The 26,613-nt window shown below is 38.2% G+C and overlaps 1 protein-coding gene across 5 annotated transcripts in view; it reads left to right on the forward strand.

Annotated features, from left to right (window-relative positions):
• The first annotated feature begins 1,956 nt into the window (after positions 1-1,956).
• The window catches only part of hs3st1l2 (heparan sulfate (glucosamine) 3-O-sulfotransferase 1-like 2), a 33,123-nt gene continuing 8,466 nt past the window's right edge, over positions 1,957-26,613 (forward strand). For 2 of the 5 annotated variants that reach the window (XM_053480569.1, XM_053480568.1), the window contains exons 1-2: positions 1,957-2,364; positions 21,166-21,257. The gene's annotated coding sequence lies outside the window, so the exon portion shown is untranslated. Of the gene's footprint in view, positions 2,441-21,165; positions 21,258-26,613 lie in introns of all 5 variants that reach the window. The other 3 variants (XM_053480570.1, XM_053480573.1, XM_053480574.1) reach the window with 3 other exon arrangements.

Genomic DNA, 26,613 nt, shown 5'->3' on the forward strand with positions numbered 1-26,613 from the left:
AAATATATGAAATATGGACTTTATTACAATATTTATTTCCTACTTACTTTTCTTCCATCCTGTAGAAACTGTATTTTCCTGACCACTTTTTTATCATCGTCATCATGATCAGTGTTTATATAGCAGTTTGTGTTTGAGCCTGCATGTAAGAAGATCTTTCTGTAATTGACAAAGCTTTTGAACTTGCACTTTGATCATGAAGATCTTGCTGTTAATGTATATTAATTGATGGAGAAACCCATAATTGTTATAGTAATTTTATACATTTAATCAGTGTTACAGTTAACTGATGAGAAGATGATATAAAGATGATACAAATCAACACTGACTTAATTGCATGGATTCATAGCTATTAAAGATGCGCAAATTCGCATATCAGAAATATTCATACATTATGGCATTGTTTAAAGTGTGACCAAGTCACCTGATGTGATCCGCTGATGCTGTAGCAAATCTATCTCAAGGTTTGGTGCTGTTCATTCTGCCTGCAGTTGTAAATGGTGATTCTTGGAGCAACTAGAGCCTTTCAATCAACTCTAATCAGCACAGGATTTTTCCTTTGACCCTTCTGAACAACAAGGCATTTTATCTTAAACGGATGCTCTTTGTTTTTTGCACCATCCTAGAATGGTGTAGAATCTAGAGACTGTTGTTTGTGAAAAATGCACATCAGCAGTTTCTGATTATCAGGGTCTAACAACTACACCATGCCACGGTACTGAGATCACATATTTCCCCATTCACACATTACATGAAGCTCTTCACCTGTATCTGTATGTTTCATATGTCTTGCAATGCTGAAGCACGATTGACTGATTGGATAATTGAATATACAATTGGCGTTCAAGTCAAACCGGGACTTGTGAGTGAAGCTGTAAAACTGATTGACATTTACAGAATATTTAAACCACATAACAGTGATGAGATTTTAAGTCCTAGGAAAATCTTTAAATAAGGATCCCGGCTGAGGTTGCTCGGAGCCCACTGCAGTCGTTACCATGGACATTGGGCGCGTTAAACCCCCTGATTCTTGAAAATTGTGAGTGTGGGAACTGTAAACACAATTATTCACCAGCACTCTGTACATTACAGAAGCTCAGCTGGGAGTCCAGACCTGACTTTAAGCCACTTCCACATTAAAGGAGTTCCTGGGAGGCCAGTGTTTCAGATGTGAAGCAGAGATTCAATTGTGGCTCTGGCATACTGAGGAAAACTTCCTACCCTGATGGTATCCGAGGGGAGTTTTCACTTAACAAATCAAAGGTCCCGGTTTGACTTGAACGCCCCTTGTATTAGCAGGTGCACAGGGTTTATGTAAATAAGCTCATCAATAAATATTTTTAATAATAATTTTATGATTGGTAATAATGCTATATTGAAATCGGGAAATATTAACTATAATAACTATATTAATCTATATAAAAGAATAGAATTTTTACATTTTTACTGGAAAATCAGCTTTTCTGCAAGTTTTCATTTCCACGGTGGAAATCCAGAGTATGTATTCCTATAAAGTTAATGTTCAGAGATGAACAGAGTCAGTAGACTCGAATATGCGCCCTGCTTTGTGCCAGCTGCGTTTAAGTTATTCATGATTGTCGTTTGTTTTTAGGCACATATGTTCCCCCCCCCCAAACCAACGTTAAAACTAAAACGCAAAACTGCTGTCTGCAATCTAAAAATGGAGCAGCAGCTAACAAGCATGGGGAGGCATGAGAAAGAACGATTTCCTGTGTTAGGATGACAAAAGTCAAGTCAAGAAAAGACATAAAAGATATGGAGAAGGGAAGGGGGGGGGTTTGGAAGATGGGAGTGTGGGATAAGAGAGCGAGAGAGGAAAGAAGTAGCAAGGAAAGACAAGAGGGAAGGAGGGAGAAGGGGTGGAAGGAAGGAGGGAGAGAGAGGGAGAGGGAGGGAGGGGAAGGAGGCTTTCCCACAGAGACGTCATGTTTGTGCTGCTTCCTTCTCGCTCTATCTCATTCACTCAGTCACATGCTCACACTCTTACAGCGTGCTGCACACACACACAAATCCACAACCACATCCACACATGCACACACACACACACACGCACATATACTCCACTGGAGATCCTTCGACCAGCATTCTCTCTCTCTCTCTCCCTCTCTCTCTCTCTCTCTCTCTCTCTCTCTCGATGCATATTCACACTTTGTCAGACGTTCACACAGCCTGATTCTGGTGTTGCACGAGGAAGACCAAAGTAAACCATAGATCACAAAGAGACATCAAAGTGAGGGATGGAATGCGAAAAGAAAACATAAATCTCGACACGAGAGACATCTGCTTGACGATCAGCGGGGAGGCTCCAGCGGGGACATACCTCACACATCTGAGACCACTCAGGTACGCTCCGCTCTCGCTCTCGCTTCACCTCAACATGTCACTCCTCAACAACTTGACATCTCTTAACCCTGTTCAGGTAATTATTAGACATTTTCCTAGGTGCTTCGACCTTATTTTCTGCTCTCGCTTTCTCTCTTTAATCTTTGAACTGAGCAGTCTTTGAAGTGAGTTGTTAGTTCTTAGACATGGTCGGGATTTACTTTAAGAAGTGCTTCGTACCCGAGGCAGCGTTTGACATCCACTATAATGAAAGAGGCAGGTGTAAATGACAATGGAAGCTTGTGTGCATTAACGAAGACAAAAGAATAGAGAAAAAAAGAAAAGCATGCTGAAATTAGATTTCTTCTTGGAAAGATTCTTAGAAAGTATTTATTTATTTATTTATTTATTTATTTATGTTTATATTCTGGAGTTTGTGGTGCCAAAAACACTTAAACACATTTGGAAATTGTAATCATTTTGAAAAAAATATATAATTATCTGTAAATTACCTGTCAGAGTCTGTCTAATTTACAGAATAGCAACATTAGGGGGTTAGAAATAATCATCTCTTGTTGGTAGAAGAATAGGGAAAGACGTACTGTGAGTGTGTACAAAGACTACATTATGTACTGTATGATAATAACTAACAACAGATGTGGCAGATAAAATTTTGGCCTGTAATATTTAAAAAAATAATAATAAATACATTGCTATATTTAAAAATTTTAATTAAAATGTGAATTTTGGTCAACTTAAAATATTTTGGACCTAATAATAATAATAATAATAATAATAATAATAAATATATACATATAATAAGAAAATAATTATAAAAATAATAAAAATATACACATTCAAATGTATTTGATTCATTTTTATTTTTATATTCCTTTTGATATTGCTTGATGACACACTAGCAACCCATATACCATATTTACTGTATATGTATGTATACATATATTAATTATTTAGTCATTTCTCATGACCTAAAAGGAGAGATTGAGATGGGTGGGAACATCACTGATGATTCAGGGCCCCTAAACTTGATGAGTCCAAACCTTGTAAATAGTATTTTTAAGGTGTCTCTTGTCACACAGGGGCACCTTACATAGTCCTAAATTGTCCTTACCCTCCCTTTTATGGCACCCCTGGGTGGGAAAGTTGAGGACGGCAGTGACATTTAAAAATCCATATCTGTGTGTTAGATTAGTCTATTAGAATATTCTGTCCTATTATTATACTGTATATATACTTTATAAATATACAGCCTATATATTCTGAAATATTACTCAGTAAAAAACATGCATTACAAAGAAAAACAGTTTTTAATGAGTTAGGTGTGACGTACCTGCTAGACTAAGTATGTACTGCGTATGTACTAGACTAAGTATGTAAGTGTAGCTGCTTTCGGCTCTTCTATTTAAAACAGATGAACATTTGGTTTGAATTACCAGATCCAAGTCAGTTTACTAAGAGAAACAAAGAGAGCACAAGGAAGAAAAGAGTGAAAAAGTGAGAGAGAAATCAAGAGGGAGATAAAGAGAATGGTAATTTCCTTGCTTAACCACACTGTCAGGTTTCTGTTTTATCTGTGTCTCTCAGAGTACATGAGTGAACAAGAAAACAGACATTCAGACACATCTTTTTTTTTTTCCTTCTTTTTTTTTCTGGGTCATTGAATTCTTTCAGGGTCACTTGAGCACTGTGGCACATAAAGGGCGTCAGTGTACTTTGAGGCTTTAACTCGAGGGAGACGTAAATAATGAATGTCAGAATTTATGAGCAGGGAAGTGCTTTAGGATTGCAACAAATTATATTTACTTATCCAGAAAGAGAGAGATAGATGGAGAGAGAGAGAGCGAGAGAGAGAGAGTTTGACTGAGTCAGATGTAAATTGTTGGTTCAGAGAGCTGTGGCAGGAGAGGCTCATTAAGAATCAACACACGGTGTTGGGATTAACTGAGTCACCCGACACTCAGCCATCAGTCTGAGGATTTATGTGTTGCATTACAGAACTTTTTTCTGGACGCCTCTGATTTAAACAGGGAAAGACAAGTTAAAACAACCTTCTGATGTGCGGTAATGATTTTTTATCCACTGAAGGTGAATTGTTAAAGTGCAACGCATTACGCATTAAAGAAGTGCACTAAATTCACATGTATTATTTACTGGACTTGTATAACTTGGGGACGAGACTTGTAAAGACAAAGCACAGCGAGACACTAAAGTATGGATTTTATTACTGTATATTATATCCTGGATCTTAAAACATAACTATTATGTTCTTGTTTGAGATTTTAAAAACAATCTACAGTCATAATACGAAGCCAAACTGTGACTTTTAATTGTGCAGTATAACAGTGCACTTTTATGAGAGGGAAAAAAAAAACTCCCTTTATTTCTCTATATAATCCCCTGCTACACTAGTGCACTTATCCCAGGGTTTCACTAAGTGCTTGGATACCATCAAGGTAGAAAGTTTTCACAGTATGCTTGGAGTCATGATCAGACTGACTGCTTCACGTCTGAAACGCTGGCCTCCCAGGAACTCCTTTAATAGCCCAAACATGTGGAAATCACTTGGAGCGAGGTCGAGATCAGGACGGTACGGATGGGGCTCTTACTCCCAGCCGAGTTCCTGTAATGTGCAAGTGGTGTTGTCATTATATAATCATTAACGGAGTCCGGCCTTCTTTAAAACGTTTACACCATTCAAATATTTTACTGCTGCAACAGTCTCATCACCGTAATGTGCTTGAAATCTTCTGTAAATGTCAATAGCTTTTTACGTCTTAATGTAGAAGAAATTCAAACAAAAGTCCCAGTTTGACTTGAACGGCTCTTTTCTCAGTCATGTCAGGTGCACTGTGACATGGACCCCAGAAATCGGCACTCCATTGCTCTTCCTGTGATATACAGGACCTAAATTTTTTCCACCTGAATTTGTCGACTTGAATTTGAAGACTCGCATTTTATCAACCTGAATTTTAATACTTTTTTTTTTTTTTTTTTTCCTGAATTTGTGAGGCTGAAAAATAATGAAGATTGCATTTTTAACAATTGAATATATTTTTGAACAGCAATTTAGTAAGGTCAGTACATTTGCATTGAATTTTACATGCTTATTATTGTAAAAAAATAGATTTTTTTTATTTAAATCAAATTTCAAAGCAGAAAAATACAAACAGTTTTTTTTTTTTTAAATACAAAAAGGTATTTTTTTTGTTCAAATTTGAGGAATTTTGGCACTGTTATACTTATATATGCACTGCACTAGACATACAGACAGATAGATAGATAGATAGATAGATAGATAGATAGATAGATAGATAGATACTGTAGATAGATAGATAGATAGATAGATGCTTTATTGATCTGACGGAAACTTCCAACATTCAGTAACAAGATAATAATAATAATAATAATAATAATAATAATAATAATAGAAAATAAACATATTGTGGTAATTACAGATCATCAATGTATAGTGTAGTCAAACAAAAAAACATGGAAGAAGACCATACTATAACAAAGATTCTTAAAATAAAAAGAGTATAATATGTGTAAAAGAATAAAGAATGTATATTTAAATATATTGTTGAGTAAGGATGAATATTAGTGGATAAACTACAGAAATTTGAGATTTGCAATCAGATGTTCAACTAGTCTGACCTTAAATAGTGTGAGAAAGCGATTCCATTCTAACTTTGTTTTTATTAATTTATTAGCATGTGAGAGTCACTAATCAGGAACTGAGCCAAAGCACAGAGCTGTAGACCTACAGAAATGACATTGTTGTGGATAATTGAACTGACAAAAACAAGGAAACTGAAAGTGATTCATGCAACTGTTTTTTTAACCTATATAATTACCTTATTCAGCCGGTTCTGTGTTCTCCACGCTCGAGTGACTTCGGTGAGTTTTGTGCTCACACTTTCTGAGCACATATTCAGCCCTACATGCCCTTCAGCCATCCCTTTTATTGCCGATTGGTTCATTTGCATATGTGCATTGTGAAATTAAAACAAAACAAAAAAGTGAAAGAAAGAAAAAAAGAAAAAAAGAAAAACAGAAAGAAAGAAAGAAAGAGAGACATTTGTCTTCAACAGACCAATCGGTGGAAAAGGTTAAGTATATTTGGAATTTTATGATTATTATACTATAATAAAGTCTTGAGACACTTTTAATACTAACAGACTAACAGTGAAATTTGACAAAAAGTCCTAAAGCTGAAAATCGCTCATATTTCCTGTCAGATTTGAACAATTATTACATGTTGCGTTATTTTTCTGGCATAATGAAGTAATTAGAGTGGGGAAAGCATTCAAATTAATTATCAATTAACATGGAATGCATAATGACCCTGAGTTAATGTGTCTCCCAAATGTAATTAAGCCGATCTAAATGAGAAAAGCGCTCAATCCATCAACACGTACGCGGTATTTGTGGAAGAAGACAGTGCTTGAAAGCCACGTACATAAACACTCAACAACTTTATTTTTTCATAAACTTTTTCACAATAACAAGGACACACACACACACACTCACACTCACACACACTCACCCGAAGCTGCTGGAGAGCTGGAGTGCTCAGATACCCCGCTGACTGACAGATGGACTGACTTGGTGTTCCTTCCTGGCATTTACAAGACACTGAACATAAACACTGTATGATAAAATACACTCACCGGCCACTTCATTAGGCCACACCTAATGTACTCGGGTGGACTGCCTTAATTCTTGAATCTCCTGTTTCATCACATCACGTCCCGAAGGTGCTCTGTTGGATTGAGATCTGGTGAATGTGGAGGTGGTTTGAGTACCGTAACCTCATTGTCATGTTCAAGAAACCAGTTTGAGATGATTTCAGCTTTGTAACATGCTGTGGGTCATAAAGAGGTGGACACGGTCAGCTACAACACTCAGGTAGGCTGTGGCATTTAAACCATGCCCGGTTGGTACTAAGGGGGCCCAAAGTGTGCCAAGAAAATCTCCCCCACTCACACCACTGAACTGTTGATAGAAGGTGAAATGGATCCATGCTTTCATCTTGTTTACGCCAAATTCTGACCAGACGGCAGAAATGTCTGGTCTCATCGTGTTTTTCCATCTTCTACTGTCCGATTTAGGTGTGCCCATGATATGTGTAGCCTCAATTTCCTGTTCTTAGCTGCCAGGAGTGGCACCCGGTGTGGGCTTCTGCTGCTGCAGCCCATCTGCTTCAAGGTTCGACATGTTGTGTGTTCAGAGATGCTCCTCACCATGTTATTTAAGGTCATGTTGCATCAGCTCACACCAGACTGACCGTTTCTCCTCTGACCTTTGGCATCAAGGAGGCGTTTCACCAGGAGAACTGCCTCTCACTGGATATGTCCTCTTTTTCAGACCATTCTCTGTACACCCTGGAGACGTGTGTTGTGTGTAAATACAAGTAGATCAAAAGCTATTCAGATCAGCCCGTCTGGCACCAACAACCACGCCATGTTCGAAGTCACTTCTTCGCCATTCTGATGCTCGATTTGATCTCCGTAGTTGCCGCCACGTCATTAGCTGGTTAGATATTTGTGCATTAACGAGCAGTTTGGATATAATGAAATGGCGGGTCAGTGTACAGTAGGTCCATATGTTCCAGAACAGCACCGTGGACGGTCCGTGATCTGGTTCATCCGCCCAACACACTGTGATCATTTTTCGAGTTACGGTGGAGCAGATGGAGCAACGCCATGGCACCGAGCATTGACTGAACCCAGACCTTCTGTCTGACCTTGGTGAGCAACAAGACGGCATCTTGTTGAGGTTTTTCCTTGTCGCAGTTGTTTGAGCACATTCCCTCATTAGCTGTACAGTACCAAGCTTGAGGACCGAAGGGGGTTGGGGGAGGAGACAGAAAGCCATTTCAGAGCCATAAACCCTCCGTGGCAATCATGACCCCTGCTATGAGCTTAATGTCCCGACACAGCTCTTCTGATGGAGGAGCAAGAAGCTTCAGGGTTTATGTAGCTGAGGGAGGCACGGCGGTCGTTACACATATTGTTGTGCTATTTCTGACAAACTTATGCCTCGGAAAATTAACAAATGTGGAAAAAAAAAACAGGAAACGTACATTAACTCTAAATATTAATAATAATAAAAAAAAATGGCTTTAGGACTATAGTGTGTGCTTGGATAGACCGTGTATGTGCGTGCACTTGATACCAAGATGTGTGAGTGAGTGTGTGAGTGTGTAGGTGCTAGAGAGAGAGAGAGAGAGAGAGTTAAGTTGTTTTTTGGGTCATTAGAGCCGAAAGTGGCCAGTTGCACCCAAATATAGGAGCACAGACAGAGGCGAACTAGCAAAATAGCACAGTACAGAGCTGTGTGACAGCAGGGGTGTAAACCTCAGGCTTCAACACCATACAATTTCACAATTCTTTAGGCAATGATTAGCTATTTGATGATACTGTACTGAGCACTGTCTCCGATCGATATTTGACCAACTTTGTTCAGAATCTAGAACAGGACTGCTGTTAAATCATGAATGATGATGACCTACTTTAAAAAATAATAAAAATAATAAAAATAAAAAGTTACAGGCACCTTGCTATCCTGTTAAATAATTTATACGGCTGTTGATTTATTGATTTACGATTCTTGCCTCGATTCTGTTCGACTTTTGAATCATAGAATAAATGAATAACATTTTATGTTTCATTGTGTAACATCTTACAGAATTTCTGTTTTAACAGATTTCTGAGTAATGAGGGAAAAAAGATGTTGAAAACGTGTTTACTTAACTGACTCATAATTCAGATTCATAATGACAGGCAGCTGTTAAACTCTGCCAATAGGAAATGTGTAAATACTTTAATGAGTCTTCAACGTAAGATGTTTTTAAATAGAAATTCTATTGGAAATCGATGGGTTTTATGCTTTTGGGGATTTTTTTATTTTTTTATATACCTGTATTTGGAATACAATAAGGACTACCATAAAATAAATGTATTTAAAAGTCCCATATTTTACATAGTTAACAGGTGTGTGTGTGTGTGTGTGTGTGTTAATGCAGCTAAAATACTCCTCGGATGATAGATCTGTATACCTCAAACTCCCATAGCTGAAAGTGCCATTTACAGTAAATGAGCTACTGCTTGAGCCACGCCCCTCCAGGAAAACAGCAGAGCTGAAGAACAAGCCAGGGAGGGTTCCCCTTATATGAGGTCATAATAGGGGAAAATGATCAGTGGGGTTAAAATATAAAAAAAAGAATAAAAAATCAGGAAATGTATATTTCATTAACCATTGAAGACCGATGTCACTCTCTCTCTCTCTCTCTCTCTCTCTCTCTCTCATCATCTATATTTAATTCAATACAATTTTATCTGTATGGTGCTTTTAACAGTTGTCATAGTCGCAAACCAGCTTAACACAATCAAAAGCAATTATGGAAGTCTGTATGAAATGTGAAGGTGTATGAATCAAAAAGATCAGATTGTTCCTGATGAGTGAGCCGAGGGTGACGGCAAGGAAAAACTCCCTGAGATGGCAATAGGAAGAAAAACCTTAAGAGAAACCGGACTCAACAGGGAACCCATCCTCATTTGGGTGAAATACTGTTTTATCCAGTATACAGGGTCACTGAGAGACTAAACGAATCCCAGGTGTCTTAGGGCACGGGATGGGATTCGAACACAGACCCTGGAGGTGCAAGGCAACAGTGCTAACCCCAACAGAGCCAGCTAATGTTCATTTTTAATAAGATCCGTTTAAGTTGCATTTCTATGGCGTGTTAAAACCATTTCCAAAAGAAATGATAAGAAAAACAATAGATAAAAAAAAAAGGTTCAAAGCAAAACAGGGACAGAGTTTTGGAAGAAACTCAACAACTGCCCCTTGACTTGCATAATAACCATGTTTACATTTTTCTGTTCTTGTACAACATGTCGTGTACAGCTACGGCACATGAAGATAAAATCATAAAAAACAATGGCGTGTTACACAACACCGAGCGGCACAGCACGGCCCGAGCTTATACAGCACAATCTGACGTGACGCAGAATGACACGACCGAGTGCATCACAGAACAACACAACTCAGCTCAGCGTGACATAGCGCAACACAGCAGGACTACACAAAACCAGAGCAGCACATCACAACAGCATAATAGCTTCCTGTTCTCCCTTCTGACTCCCACAGATCAGACCTCGGTGGCGGAACGACTACACAAATGTTAACGCAACTTCTGTTATCTTGTTGAAACAAAACGCACAGATGGGCCATATGGTTCTGCGCTACACTTTGGGTTTTGTACCCATTTTTGGTCGTATGTGAGCGAGAGACAAAAGACAGAAAAGGGGTTTATAAGCCAATAAGTATGCTTTTGTCATTTTGTACTTGTTCTACACTAGTAGGTCTTCCTGCTTATGCCAAAACTACTGAATGTGAAAGCTGTTCTCGAACATGACTGTGGTCTAGGGAAAGGGAGGCCAGTTTGTGGAAACTTTGAAAAACAATATGGCCTTGACTTATTGTGCGAACAAAATATATGAAAGTTCTGAAAAAGTTTGAAATGATATAGATATGAGAAAACAATGATGTAACATAAATGTGATTTATAGATGAAGTGTGAATACGCATTAATATGAACAATACCTAAGAAATTATTAATTGGGGTATATAAGTCGCACAACGTGATGTGGAGATACTTTTAAGAATTCTCCTATAACCCTTCAATCCAAAATGTCCTACTCCTCTCATTGAACAGTAGAATGCTAATCCGAATTGAATTTTTTGAACAAACATCATAATTTTAACTGGTTCTCATTACAATTTATGTAAATTAATGTCATGAGATAACTTTTGTTATAACAGTTATAATGCATCATTCCCTCAGCAACCTCACATTTTTTCTCACTTTTAAAGTTAAAAAGCCAAAAAAGAAGGAACGTACAGTATGATGTTACTGCTTTATTTTAAAGACTTTAGGTCCACCGTTAACAGTTACCAATGCTGACACTGGAGACTCCTTCCAAAACTGATAAATAAACATTTCAATGATTTACCATTTTATTTGTAAAATGAAGTTTTTCATTTTTTTTTTTTTTAGATTATATGGTCCATATGACAGCATATTAGAACAAATTCAGTCTTTCAATTCAATTCAATAACAGGGTACAGTGTAGTGATGGGAGGTTTGGATCATTTTAGTGATTTTGTTCTTCGAATCACGTTCATCAAAATCAACGAATATTTTTCATTTTAAAAAATTTAGTTCGTTCTTTTGATCATAAATAAAATAAAATGTTAAATTTTCAATAAACAACACTACGTACACAAATTTCGGCTATAGTTACAATAATGAAAATATTACAATGCAGCTAAGGACATATTATGATAAACAGAATAAGCAGCTCACATCTTATATCTTCTAGTGCGATTCGTTCGTTCTTTCGTCACGTGACTCTCACAGACTCTATGCACTGAACTACACAGGAAACAGAATTGATCGGTTCTTCTAATGAGTCTCCTAGTCCGAGTCAATCGTTCTTTTGAATTTATTGCACTGCGTAGCATCTATAGGAGTCATGTGACAAAATGTGACAATGTGACAAATGCGACACATCACGTCATACATCCCTTAGCCTTGTAATGTTACTCTGTTTCAGTTTCTTTCAGAAATATTAATGAGGTACATCTTAGCTCCCAAATTACCCTACTGTAATAAGGTGTATGTGGCGTTTATTGTTATGTAAGCACATTTACAACTTTGACTAGGCTGTTCCCCTGTGGTCCTGGGGTTAATACACAATGCTTTTTTACAAAGTTTTTTGTATTAATTACTTTTCTGAAGTCGTTTTTGCAACATTGTGTTAGGGGTATTTGTTATCTTATCGCCATTTAGACAGTGTCATTCCAATGTCATTTCATTAAAGTAAACACAACATCACAACAATGATAATGTGGTCAAATGAACATCACCACAGTGTTTTGACAGCAAAACATTGCTGCTGGGAGGGCTCTCCCTAAGGGACCTATAGGTCCACAACAAGAGTTATTCATAAATAATCATCGTTACTTTAAATAATCATAATACTGTCCTTACAGAGCAAATTGTTGGCTTTCCATGGCATTATGTTGCATTGGCATATAAGGCTATGTAGCTGTCCTGTAGACAGCCAAAACATAGTATTGGTGCTAAAAAGTGTCCCACATGGTGAAAAAGTAAATTTCAGATAGGATCATGTGACACATTTTTCTTAATACTTAATCCGTCTTATCTTCTTCGTTTTTTGTAAATATGCATAGCCATTTATATTTTTATTAGATAAAAAGAAACACTTTTGCTAAATCCAATTTCATGCCCTTTTATGTCTGTAATGTCCAAAACTTTTTTGAATTCAAATCTTTCAACGATTTTAATTGTCATTTAGATGAAACTCTGACAATTTAGATTTCACATAAAAAGATGTAAACCTGACAAAGTGTATTATTCTAAAATGCAAAGTTGTTAAGATATCGCAACATGGTTACGGACACTACAGATATTATACTTTTTAAGGTTTTACCAAAAAAACAATTTAAGCAATAATTTTTTCAGATCATATGCTATGAATTTTACCGATACTAAAATATCAATACTTAAATAATAAAAAATAAAGTAATATGAATAATTAGCATTTTACATTATTATTATTATTGTTTGAAGCGTGACAGTATAAAAAATTGGCATTTTCGGGCACATATAAAATCATCTTGGCAATCTGAAATTTTTTAAGTGGAAGCAAGGTGGATCACTTCTATGTTGCATAAACTTCAGAAGTAGCTTCTTTGGCACACACATTTACTGTATTATATGCATAACATACTTTTTTTCTTAATCAGCATCAGTACTGTGTTTTGGCTGAGAGCATGTCAGAGCCATGGCAAAGTGTTAAGACTGGACTGATTTGTGGCACAACTTGTAAAAGTGGGAACTGGGCAGAAAGGTTCCATGTAAAACACTACAACAAACGTTCTTCCACTTTACAAATGGTTCGAAGAGTACAGGAAAAAAAAAAGCAAACAAGAAATATAACAAGAAAATAATAGAAACAAAAACCCAGACAGAAAACCACCAAATCCTTATTTTGGGAAACAAAAATTGTGCTTTTTGTGAGGCTGTCTAGCTGTGAAGCAGATTTGAGGATGTATCAATAGAAAGGACCAGGCACAGAAAACACAAAGACTCAAAAGGAGCTAAAAAAGTGGAACCAAACAAATTACCTCAAGATGGCAAAGTTGCTGAGAGACTCACAGACGTGAGAGTGCACGCGCACACGCACACGCACACTCGCTCTCTCTCTCTCACACACACACACACACACACACACACAATGCCTGGCATCTGCTCCCAGTTTGACAGCACTATTCATCCATCTTCTAGACAACTCTCTCCCTGCAACACTAATTGGCATTGCAAGACGAGACTGGGAAATGCTTCTTTGGCACCAGCCGTTTCTCACCCTCCAACTGTTCGCTTCATCAAACCGGTTTCACCGCTATCTGTTTATTTTCCGAGTTAGCCATCAAAGCCCATCAGCACGAAGAGATCCGTAGGTAGCAGCAGTAGACACAAATCCGTCAGTTGCATTTGTTGCCATATCACAAAGTTGCATCTACTCCGCGACCCAAAGTATTTCTGCGATTTTGCATTCCAGGTTTTTTTTCCCTTCCCCACAAGCCATGGTATATTCCTTCTGTATATCTATTTCGATATCAACATCAGTGTCTCCGTCCATCAGGGCTAATCGAATCTCCCTCACTAAACCACCCTGTCTATACTGATGAAAACCAACAAAGGACGTCTTATCTTATAAAAACATGGACATATTGTGATGAGCTTTCATGCGTGTGTTTAGAGCTGAACTGTCAGACTGTTCCATTATCGTCACCATGGGCTTCATTTGGCTGTAACAAGGCACCAACTGTGGCATCAGCTGTGGATATGGTGTTCAGAACAGATCTACACGTGTCTCCTGTCTCTCTCCCTGAGGAAAACGACCTCAGCTGAGCAACTTCTAATGAACACTCGTTAAAACAAGACACATACTGAACACCTCATGGAATGATAAGAGGAAACTGTTTGGTGGTTTTAAGACTTATTCTGTGGTGTATAGCCGAGCCATGCTGGTGTTTATGGTGTTACACTTTGTTCTGGGATTTTGGCATTGTTTACTTTAGTTCAAGCATTTTATAATTGTGCCTTTTTTTAATGTTAAGTTCATTATTATTATTATTAATATCATCATGTTCTGTTTAATGTTTAGTCTAAGCATTTTTTGTTATGTCTACCTTGTTTTTATTGCAGGAGCATTTCTGTTACTTCTGGCTTCATGTATATTATTTAGTCTTAAGCATTTTTGTTAATTGTGCATCGTTTATCATTTAGTACGGCCTTTTTTGTTTTGTCCTGCCTATATTATTAGGCTAATCATTTTTGTTACTTCTGCCTACATATTTCCTGTTTACTAGGCATGGTAATGACCAGGGATCACAAGGTACGATATTATCACAATACCTAGGTGCTGATTCGATTTGTAATGGATTTTGTTTGGATTTTATAAATATCTCATCGTCTGTACTGCTTTATCCTACATACACATCACGGGGGACCTGGAGCCTTTCCCAGGAGACTTAGGGCACAGGGTGGGTAACCCTGGACGGGGTGCCAATCCATCACGGGGCACACACACATACATACACTCCCAAACTCATTCATACACTATGGGCAATTTGTGCCAGTTCAGTCTACTCTGAATGTCTTTGGACTGTGGGAGGAAACCCGAAAAGTTTCAAAAACAAAATAACAAAACCGGAAACAAAATAACAAATTCAAAAACAAAATAACAAAGCTGAAAACAAAATAACAAATTCAAAAACAAAATAACAAAACCGGAAACAAAATAACAAGTTCAAAAATGAAATAACAAAAACAACATTAAAAAAACAAAAACAAAATAACAAAACCGAAAACAGAATAACTAATTCAAAAACAAAATAACTAAATCCAAAAACAAAATAACAAATTTAAAAACAAAATAGGTTAAAAAAATGAAATAACAAAAACAATTTAAAACCGAAAACAAAATAACAAAACCGAAAACAACATATCCAGAAACAAAATACCAAATGAGAAAACACAATGACAATTCAGTCAAACTGGAAAAGGTCGGTATTGTATAGTTTGTTCGCTATTTGCTATATATACCGTAGTATCGTTACATCGCTTATTGCTAATTGCAACGAAGTCTAAATAAATAATAACTCAAATTTGTATAACCTTATTTTGTATAAATTAAGTTATATAAACAAATAATTTGCTTGTACCACACAGGATGCTGTGCAACCGGCCAATGTTTGCACAGTTCAGAGTGCGCCACCTGTAGGATCATAGAGGAACTGCAGTTTTTTTCAATACATTACATTTACAATATGTAATTGTAAAAACACAAAACATAAACTATCTTTACTGTTTAGTCTATTTCTGCCTCATATATTAGTTAGTGTGGGCTTTTTTTTTGTCTTCTTGTTTGGAGAATATTATTGTTCTTCTGCTTGAGTGTTTTTATTCCCAATGCCTTGCATTTTGTTTCATCTGAGTATTTACATTACTGCTTTTGAATTTAGATCTTTTTCCAAGTCTAGTCGTTAAAATTGTATGCTTGATGTTAGATTACTTCTAATATAAGTGTCCTAAGCGTGTTTATGATTTGCTAGGTGAAGCTGTGAAGTTCAGTAGGTTGGGTGTATACTATTAAATGCATTTTTGACTTAGGCTGAAATATTTTCAACATACTGTATGATGGGTTTATTTGGACTTACAGTAACACCAGTGTAACTCTGCTTGATTTAGTATTTTTGGTACACATGCCACGTATGCCAAGTATTATTGTTACTTCTGACTCATGTCTCATTTAGTATGAGCATTTAACTATTTCTGCCTCATTTATCTTTAAGTGTGAGTATTTTATTACTTATATCCCTTATGTTTGATGAACATAATTACTCCTACATTACTTTTGTTATTCTATCAGATATGTTAAAATATAAGAGGTTTTGGGCCATGGATGGTAATATTACTTAATTAAGTGACAGATGTGACTGAGACGATGACAGGTAAAAAAAAAAAAACTGGCAAAGTCGTTGCCTTGCACCTTCTTCGATACCGGCCTCGGGGACTGTGTGCATTGGGTTTGCATGTTCTCCCTCTGCTTGGTCAGTTTCCATTTGGTACTCCAATCTACTACTGCATAGGCATGGTGTTTTATCATTGCGCAATATCCGATACTGATGTTAAAGAGTATCATCGTTTAATAATGAATCGCTTGTCTCCAGATAGCTGTTGCTATGATTTTACAGTACAAGCAGATGTCGACTCCTGAGTCGTAAAATTTTATTTCACCCCTGAAAAATTTTGTCCTGTTTGTGCGCATATCACCAGAATCCAGACACTAGCGTATCAACAAGTCCTAATGTCATTTCTGTCCTATCTGCCGCATTGTCATAACCGAGCACGCAGCTTTTCCCTCAAGGAAACCATAAAACCAGTCGTCTGTCACGCCACACTGACCCTACACCGAGGCACCGAGGCTCTGCGGTGATTGGTCATATTGACCAGTTCCATCTAACCTCCATCTGCCATTCCTCGCATCTTTACCCTCCACCCCTACTGTGAGACAGATTACCAGTGGCACGGGCCCTCACTCCCGTCCAGACCATATTGATGTTGCTATCACAGCACCATATAGTCGACCCACTCATGTGCACACACCATTCTGTTACACACACACACACACACACACACACACACATACACAGCAAAGATATACTATACATAAACCATGTAGTACTTTTCCTTTTATTGACTATCTTAAATTCACTTTCCTCCTTCTTCTTTATCTCTCGCTCACACAGACAGAGAGAGAGAGAGAGAGAGAGAGAATGAATACAAAAACACAATCAACCTACCAGCCCCAGATTAAATCCTTCACCCCTCTGCAGCTGCAGTTTCACAGCTTTCAGGTCCCCGGCTGTCAGTTGTCCTAATGCTGGGCGAAATACGTGACGGATTATGATGTATGTTGGGGTTCAACAGTCTAACTGGTTTACCAGGAACTGACTCAGATGATTTACTACATGCTCAAAAAATATGTCCAGACCTGACCATCACTCCCAGACGTGGTTCTTTCCTAAACGGATGCTACAAATACGTTCCAGCACGACAACGCCACTGTCATTGCAGGCTATTACGGAGGTGACAAAAATACTTATATAAATAGTGTACTTATTTTTTTTTTAAAAAATACAAAGATTTCTTCAATTTGTCTTAGTTTTAAAGTTGAAATCTAACACTGACAATCAAAATCCCATCCAACCTGGACGGGGTTCCCATCAAGCACACATACACACACTCATTAACACACTACAGGGCAAGTTGGGAATGCCAATTAGCCTAATCTGCATTCTGCATTGGACTGTTGGAGGAAACCGGAGTGCGCGGAGGAAACCCACCATGCACGGGGAGAACATGCAAACTCTGTGCACACAGACTCTCAGGCAGGAATCGAATCTGGACCCTGGCGGTGCAAGGCGATGGTGGTAACCAGTACGTATCTCGAAAAATCCTTGTATCATATGTAGAATATACCTGAATATAACATTCTCATTGAATTGAGCTTTACATTTACTAAACACAGACTGTCCACTATGTTTTATTTCGGACAAAAGTTTACACACCCTGTGGTTTTTAACTGGAAATTGTACCTTTTGTTTAAAAAAAAAAAAAGGAATAAAAAAAAGGTAACGTTACCAATACTCAAACCTTAAGTATCAGCTGCTATAGAGACCAATCCAATATTTTCTTTTCTTTCAAAAATCTACTATACGTTGTGTAGGAGTTGACACAGGGTCATACGTTTTGTATAAAGTGGCCTAAGGGTCATATGTTCTGTATAAAGGAGTATGTATGACGGAGTTCAATCAAATATAAAGTAACGTTAGAATATATAATTAACATCAGAGGTGTGTTTGCGTAAATGAGCTACTGCTGAACCACGCCCCTCCGGAGAACAGCAACGAGATGGGGAAGGGGCTCTTCCTATATGATGTCACAATAGGGGGGGATTCTAATTGGCTCGTTTGCACCCTGGACAAACAAGCAGGGAAAAGTGCATTTAATAACTGATTCCATAATAGATTCCCATGAACGTTACACTGATTTTTGCCCAACACGACTGTGCTTTTGTATCTAATTAGTTCATGAAAATAATAGCCCAAGGTTTTCCAATTAAATTAGTGAAGAATAATAACATTGTTCACAGACATATTTCCTGAAATATGGCTTGTACTTGAATAAGAGGTGAATGAGCAGCCTGAAGGAGTAAAGCAGGAACAACAAACAAACCACACACACACACACACACACACACACACACAAAGCAAAAAAAAAAAAGAAAAAAAATCACTTGAAGCCCCTGGTGTGATGGCAGAAAGGTGGAGTAACATTTTATCTTCTGTCTGTTTCTTTGTCTACTAGAGTACTACAATTATTAGTCTGTCACTTTCCAAATCCGTCTCTATCTTCGCACTGCCTTTCTCGACCGAATCAACGCGTACTGTAGTGTGAAAACTGAGCAAGTGATAACAGACGGACATGTGTGCAACATGCAGGAAGCTTCAGTGGCTCCGCTGCTATACTCAACAACTCCATTAATTAGAGCGTACCCCCAACACTCTCTCTCTCACACACACACACACACACACACACACACATCCCCTGGCACCAGATACCCAGCCTACCCAAAGTTACCCCTCCCCCAGCTTAAACACACACACACACACAGCCAAATTTCTCATTACTGATGCAAGAAACGTGCAAAGGGGACTTTTAGGTGTTTGATGCGATTGACCCAGATCTTCAAGCGTGAGTGAACGAATGAGAGAGAGAGAGAGAGAGCGAGAGAATAGAGTGTGCGTCTGACAGAGTGGGACTGATAAAGGGAGTGAGAAACGGCATAGGGAGGACGGCGAGGAGCTTCATAAAGAGAGTAATTTGAAACACAGCTGGGTGTCTGTGTGCAAAAGGCCATGCAGATTCGGCGAGGGTCATCGTCTCGAGCGTTACACTCAGACAGACACTGAGACAAGAGACGAGAGTCTTATCTCCACAGCACCTCCCTCGCTTCCACTCCTACCTTTTCCCTTTTTCGATTTCCTTATCACCGTCTTTCCATCCTCTTCCCTCCTTCTCTCCATCTCTAAGGTGCCACACAGGCACTGTAATCCTCCTTTTATTGTGTGAGGAGATGAGAACCTGGCTTTAAAACATCTAGGAGGCTTACTGGAAATACCGAAGGAACCACCACCACCGTAACTGCTGGAGTGGGCATGATTTTTTTATATCATCGTGGAAAAGATAGTCAGTTTCGACCTTGTTGGGATATTTAGTTGATTCATCTATAGTATATGAGTAAAAGAACAAAACAGGTTTTGTCTGTGCGTTGGTCAGAACCCGCTGTTCCGATGATATCTTTACGTTTCATACATTGGTGTGCTTGGTGGGTTTCCTCCAGGTACTCTGCTTTCCTTCCGCAGTCCAAAGACATGCAGGTTAGGCTAACTGCTGTGCCAAAATTGCCTGTAGTGTGTGAAGAAGCATGTGAGTATGTGTGTGTGTGTGTGTGTGTGCCCTGTGAGGGATTGGCACCCCATCTAGTGTGTTACCCCACCTCATGCCCTAAGTCTCCTGGGATAGGCTCCAAGCCCCCCGCAACCCTGAATACAGGATGAAGCGATATTGAAGATGAGACGATGGCGATGTCTGTATGTCTGTATGTCTGTCCAGACAAATTACGTCACAGCATCACACAAAACTGGCTGAACAGAATTTTAAGAAACTTTTGCAGTACTTAAATATCTGCCTGAAGTCAAACCTGCACCATAAGTGAAATCAAAATGTTGAGTAAAAGCGATGTTATGAACAGTTATGTTTATGTCTACTTTACTAATTAGCCATTTGCTCGACGTAAACAAACACCTGCACCAATAGATATTAATTAGAAAATCTAAACTGAATATTTTGTACTGGGATTGGTTCATATTTTCAGTCGTTTTAAAACAAAACTTAATCTTTATCTTCTTTTAATCTTTGATTTCTTATCTGTGATTGATTGTGATTGCTGATTACATTAAAGCTGATCAGTTCTACAAACTCTGTTCCCGTTAAGTTGTAGCTTGAAAGTCCGGGTTATTAAGATCAGGGGGATGATCCGTCTTATAACAGATGAAGCTCCTTACAAGGATAGAAAGGCAAAACTGTGTGTGTGTTTGTGTGTGCACGCACAGATAAAGAGGCTTTATCATTTGAGCCACTTTGTATTTAACCCACAATTACATTCCATTACAACCCTCTACCCCTGCAGCTGCGTTTGACTCGGACGTTCCCTCGACTGCTCTGCTTTTCATTCCGAGCTGTTTACAGCAACCGCACGAAATGATTTATCCACAACATAACACATTTCCATTAGTCCGTCATGAGCACTGTAGCGTCGTAAGCCACAGTCACATTTGTACTTCGCATCCCTGAGCCGGAATATGAGAACCGGGAAAAAACGTCAAGGAAGACGAGTCTGGTGTTAGAGCTGCTTCTGTTTCAGGGATAACAACAAACAATAATGTGAACAAAAGTGAAATACTTATACCGTGTAAGCCGGGCTCCAGGGTAACTGCTTGGCTTAGGTTTAATGGATTTTGTTTATTTCAAGATCACAAATAAAGAAATAAATGTGTGTCTGTCTCCATGTACAGTACCATCCTGCTAAGGTCACCGAACCCTGAAATCAGGACAGAGTCACTCCAGGCGGAATCAGCAGAAGCGCGCTTAAGGAAGGAAAGCAAAAGTAAGTGTGTGTGCACGTGTGTGCATGTGTGTGTGACGGAAAACGAGAGAGAGAGAGAGAGAGAGAGAGAGAGAGAGAGCAGTCACTGAGCTTCTTTTCTGGTGAGTAGTCGTATTTAGGGAAGAGGATTAAACCACACAGTGTGAGATGGTGAAGTGTGTATCCGAGATACACTGTGTTCTCATTGTGGGCAGAGTGTGTTTATGTGTTAGAACAGGTCTGTTGGATCCTGATAAAGAACCCCGCATCGCTCATCTCTCAGCTTTTCCAAATGACCCACACTTAGTTTCTTTAAAGAGCAGCAATAAAAACGTTCGGTTAAAATTGGGAATCCATTTAGGTGCTCAATAAGTTCATTAAACAAAATCCTGGAACATGGAACGGAAAACATTTAGCATCAGGATGGTGTGCACTATGTATACGCGAGTCCCCTACATACTGCACGAACATTTGAGTTACGAACTTTCCAAGATATGAACATGTGTTTGCGTGTCCTGAAACATAACTAATAAAATCACCCAACTGCATCATTTTTTCCCGCGGAAATGCTGCTCGTGCGAGCTCATATTAATTTGCATTAAATTAGGTAGATTAAATTAAAAAAATTAGCAACTGTGACAACATGCCTATAGATACGATTTAAAAACTGCTTGTTTATGTAACAACTTCTGCAGCAACCTCATTTCCCCTCTCGTCTGTTCCAAACATTCAGCATCCAGCTTCACCAGTATACTTTACTAATCACCAGCCTGATCATCTGTCATCATCTGCACCCGTGTCTGACTGGTTCATGCCTTAGATGTTTTTTATGTTTGAACGATTCATAGGTCACTGTTTGGTTTAACAAAGAAAAAAAAAAAAAAACAAAAAAAAAAGCCTGGGGGGCTATTTCCCAACACTACATTAAAAAATTAAGAAAATCTGTCTCTCTGGAAGCAAAATATAAAGAAATGATGGGGATCAAATCTTTTGCACAGTCCTATATGTTAAACCTTTAGATGCGTTAGGTGAAGACTGCTGTGGTTGGCGAGTATGCTGAGTGCGAGTGAAATGATTAATATATTAATAACACAAGCGGGCTCAAAATAAATAGTGTACTCGCACAGAGAGACGCATTCGTCATGTTTCACAGCTTGACTTAACGTGAAACTGCTAACGTAAAGCGAGCAAAGTGTATGATCAGCTAACTCCAGGGGAAGATAATTACACCATGAAGACATGATCAATCTACTCACTTTTTAACCCTGCACCAAACTGCACATACGAGCACAAAAAAGCAGGCTACAGAAACCCAACAAATGGTATATTTGGGGTTTTTTTTATACAAGAAGACATTTCTGTTTTACTTCTACTACCCACCCACCAGTTAGTCGACTGCAATACGTATATATCTAGAGTAAGTCGGTAATCCTAGCCTCAGGTGCACTGGAATGTCTGATCTATTCACTTTCCTGGCTGCAACCTTCAGATCCGGGGCTCCAAAATGAAGAATGGGAACACCAGACACTCAGTAACCAAGCCCGCTTTAAGAAGTGAGATTAGTCGAGTGTGCCTGTGGGTGAAATCCTGCAGAGGCATCAATGCAGTGAGCGGGAACAGCACCACCTTGTTGATGCAAAAACACTTAAACCAGATATTTTAGGTTGCTCCTGAAGAGGCTGTGGGGTAATAACATGCTCTATCAGTCATTCATGTAATAAAACGTTTGCATTTGACTTTAGATATTAGCACCCTATAGTAACAAGTATTGGATATTTAAGTGCATAGTGTAGTTTAGATTATTAAAGTCTATAGGTAGCCTTATAAACTCAGAGCATTTTTAGACATTTGGTGTTTTGGGGTTATTTCTAATAAACATATATGGGCTCAGACATAGGCTCATATTATATTAGGGCTATATATATTAATATAATATAATAGGGCTATATAAATTAATATAATATAATAGGGCTATATATATTAATATAATAAAATAGGGCTATATATATATTAATATAATATAATAGGGCTATATATATTAATATAATATAATAGGGATATATAAATTAATATAATAAAATAGGGCTATATATATTAATATAATATAATAGGGCTATATAAATTAATATAATATAATATAATAGGGCTATATATATTAATATATATATATATATATATATATATATATATATATATATATAATAGGGCTATATAAATTAATATAATATAATATAATAGGGCTATATATATTAATATAATATAATAGGGCTATATAAAATAATATAATATAATAGGGCTATATATATTAATATAATATAATAGGGCTATCTATTTATATATAGCCCTATTATATTATACAGTATATGTATATATATATATATATATATATATATATATATATATATATATATATATATATATATATATATAAGCATGTACATATGTAGCCTAAGCTTCACCCTACACCAAATAACTTTTGTTCTACCTGACATATCTAAAACCCAAAGTACACAGTTTAATGTCTGCCGGTGTGTCTAAAAGGGACATCTGTCTAATGTCCCTTTAAGACACACCGGCAAGAATGTCACTCATGCAAGATATATAGCAACGTGTTTTCACAGTTTTCTTGCACACTATGTTTTACTTGTATAACCAAAAAAAGGTGTGGACTAAATGTTCCCGGTAATTCATGGATAATCTACTCCAAACAAGAGCTCCGTCACACTCACAAGAACCTCAATACGGCAAACTGAACTCATCAAGTGCTTCCTCTAAATGAACACACTTGTGCTTCAGTCAGATTCCTCCTTCTGTGCAGCATCAAGAGCAGTATGGTGACGGCATGCACAAGTAATAGTCTAAACTTTATAAGACACATTGTTTTTTTTTGTTCAAACCCACTGGAGATTCAAAGTGCTAAAAGTGACTGGAGTGGAGGGTGAAAAAAAACAACAACTTATCTGCCACGTTCCTTTTCAAGGGTCGTTTGCCGCAGAAGCTGAGCTCACTTCCATCTGTAACCCATCGAACTCATTCAGCATGATTAAGGCTTTAAATACAATTACCGAGTCAGCAGTGTGTAATGAAGTCGGGGTAATTGTGTGCCATACCCGAGATGTGATGTCTCTGTTGTTCTCACAACCTGAGCAGAGGTAATAGAAAGAGTTTTAGAGGAAGAGTTCTTTGATGGGTGCTGTGTGCATGTGTCTGTGTGCTAGAGACCAAGGAGACAAGGAATTAAATGAGTCATTGGTGACTGCTGTGATCTTTCCATAAGCCAGGGTTAATGCAAAACTTTCCATATGCCAGGGTTAATGCATAACTGTTTTCTCTTCCATATACACTTCTTTTAAAGGTTATATCTAGATAGTATTGCCAATGCAAAGAAAAAAACAAATACATTACAGTAGATCATTTGTGTTCCTCTTATCATTACCTGCTGTCTTGTACAATGATAAGTAATCCTCCAGTTTTCCAGGCACACCCTTAAATGGAGAACAGGTAAGTGTAAGCACTAACCATGGTCTTGCACGAAACGCTGTAACATCAGTTATGCAATTGATCAATTAAAAAACAACCAAAAAAAACAAAAACAATTCCACTGTAAAAAGTTAAATTGCTGCACTGAATCCATAAGCCACTCAAGGGGAGGGGGGGTTCACTGTGGCCAATTTGTCTAAGGATGAAGACCGCTATGCTATGCAATATCACTCTCTCATCTTTTAGAGGTCATGGGGACCTGGAGCCTATCCCAGGAGGCTTAGGGCACAAGGCAGGGAACCACATACACACGCCCATTTACACACTATGGGCAATTTGGGATCACCTGCATGTCTTTGGACTGTGGGAGGAAACTGGAGTACCCAGAGGAAACCCACCAAACACAGGGAGAACATGCAAACTCATGCAAAGAGACGGGAATCGAACCTGGACCCTGGAGGTGCAAGGCAACAGTGCTAACCACTACACCACTGTGCCGCCCTATGCAATACTATGCCATGCAATACAACTTCTGTTCAACACAAAAACTCACATTGTGATGATGCATGGTGGACTGGCATTGTTCAACACAACCATGTCTAGTATCGATATGCCCTACGAGATGAGCTAAGTGTTTACAGCTATAGATCAGAAATGTGTAGACATTCACAACTACATTATTATCGGCTTCTAAGACTCACCCCCACCGCCACAGAGTAAGAAAACTTTTAATAGACATCTAAAATGTTTAGTTATTTTGAAAGATTTAGAGGCGGCCAACAGTGCGGGAAAGAGGAGAGAGCAGCTGCTTACCAAAACCCACATTCAAAACCAGTCACCAATCTGATAAGGAATGGTCATCATAAAAAAAATAACACTTTGTCTGCTGATTAATTACATCTAAGTCATTGCAATATGCCTCAGAACCGTCCCTGTTGTGTTCCGAATTTTTTAAATACTGAGCGATCCTCAGCAAACGCGGTTCATGACTCACCTCAGCAATTCTACAAAGCTAACTAGCGTTTAACACAAGGTTAAATCTCAAATTCAGTGGAACTACTTGGTGTGTGGAACAAGGGATCGTACACCCTACATAGTGCACTAGCTTTTTATTTTAAGCTAGAACCCTGGAACAGGTAGTTGAGGCTAATCTAAAGCAAAATCAGTGGAGACAGAAGGAGACCTTAAGGGATTTACAGGACTGTCCACCATATCCATGGTTGTCCTATCCACCTTTTGGATAGTTTTACGAATTTAAAATTACTTCCACCCCTGACTACAGGGGTTTTCTTTCATTTAATTACCTTCATTTCTTCCCTAGAACAAATAGTATAAGGGGAAAAGTATTCTTCTTCCTAAATGGTTTTCCTTTAAAATCTACTTACAGCTCTAAAGGCTCCCCCAGAGCCCGTTATGACGCCCAGTATAACCCTTTTTGTTACTGTTATTCAGACAGGACTGAAAACTTAAGGTTTGGGTGTCCTCGATCGCACTTACACAGGGTCATCACACCAGATGTTCACTGAGGTGTACTGCATACGCTTCAGATCTTTAATGCAAACTGACAGGTTTGACTGTTATAACAGCTTCCAGTAAGCCTTTTTGGGCATGCAAGTTGTGCTGATCACCACGAACAGATAATATGTAGGCTGTCAGTGCTAGGAACTCAAATCTTTTTTATGGTTTGGCATTTTAAAATGCTCAGTTTATTTGGGGGGGGGTGGGGGGGGGGTGCTCTCTGCAGCAGAAGAAGAACAGAATCTCTCGTCATATTGAAGATGCAGCATGATAACCCATACAATGTCTTTATATGGTATGGCAGGTACTCTACATTACCTTGGGTTATTTCCACTAGTACATACAGTATAGTAGGATCCATCAGTAATTATTATGTTAC

This window comes from Clarias gariepinus, chromosome 21 (genome assembly GCF_024256425.1).
Source record: "Clarias gariepinus isolate MV-2021 ecotype Netherlands chromosome 21, CGAR_prim_01v2, whole genome shotgun sequence".
Taxonomy (NCBI): domain Eukaryota; kingdom Metazoa; phylum Chordata; class Actinopteri; order Siluriformes; family Clariidae; genus Clarias; species Clarias gariepinus.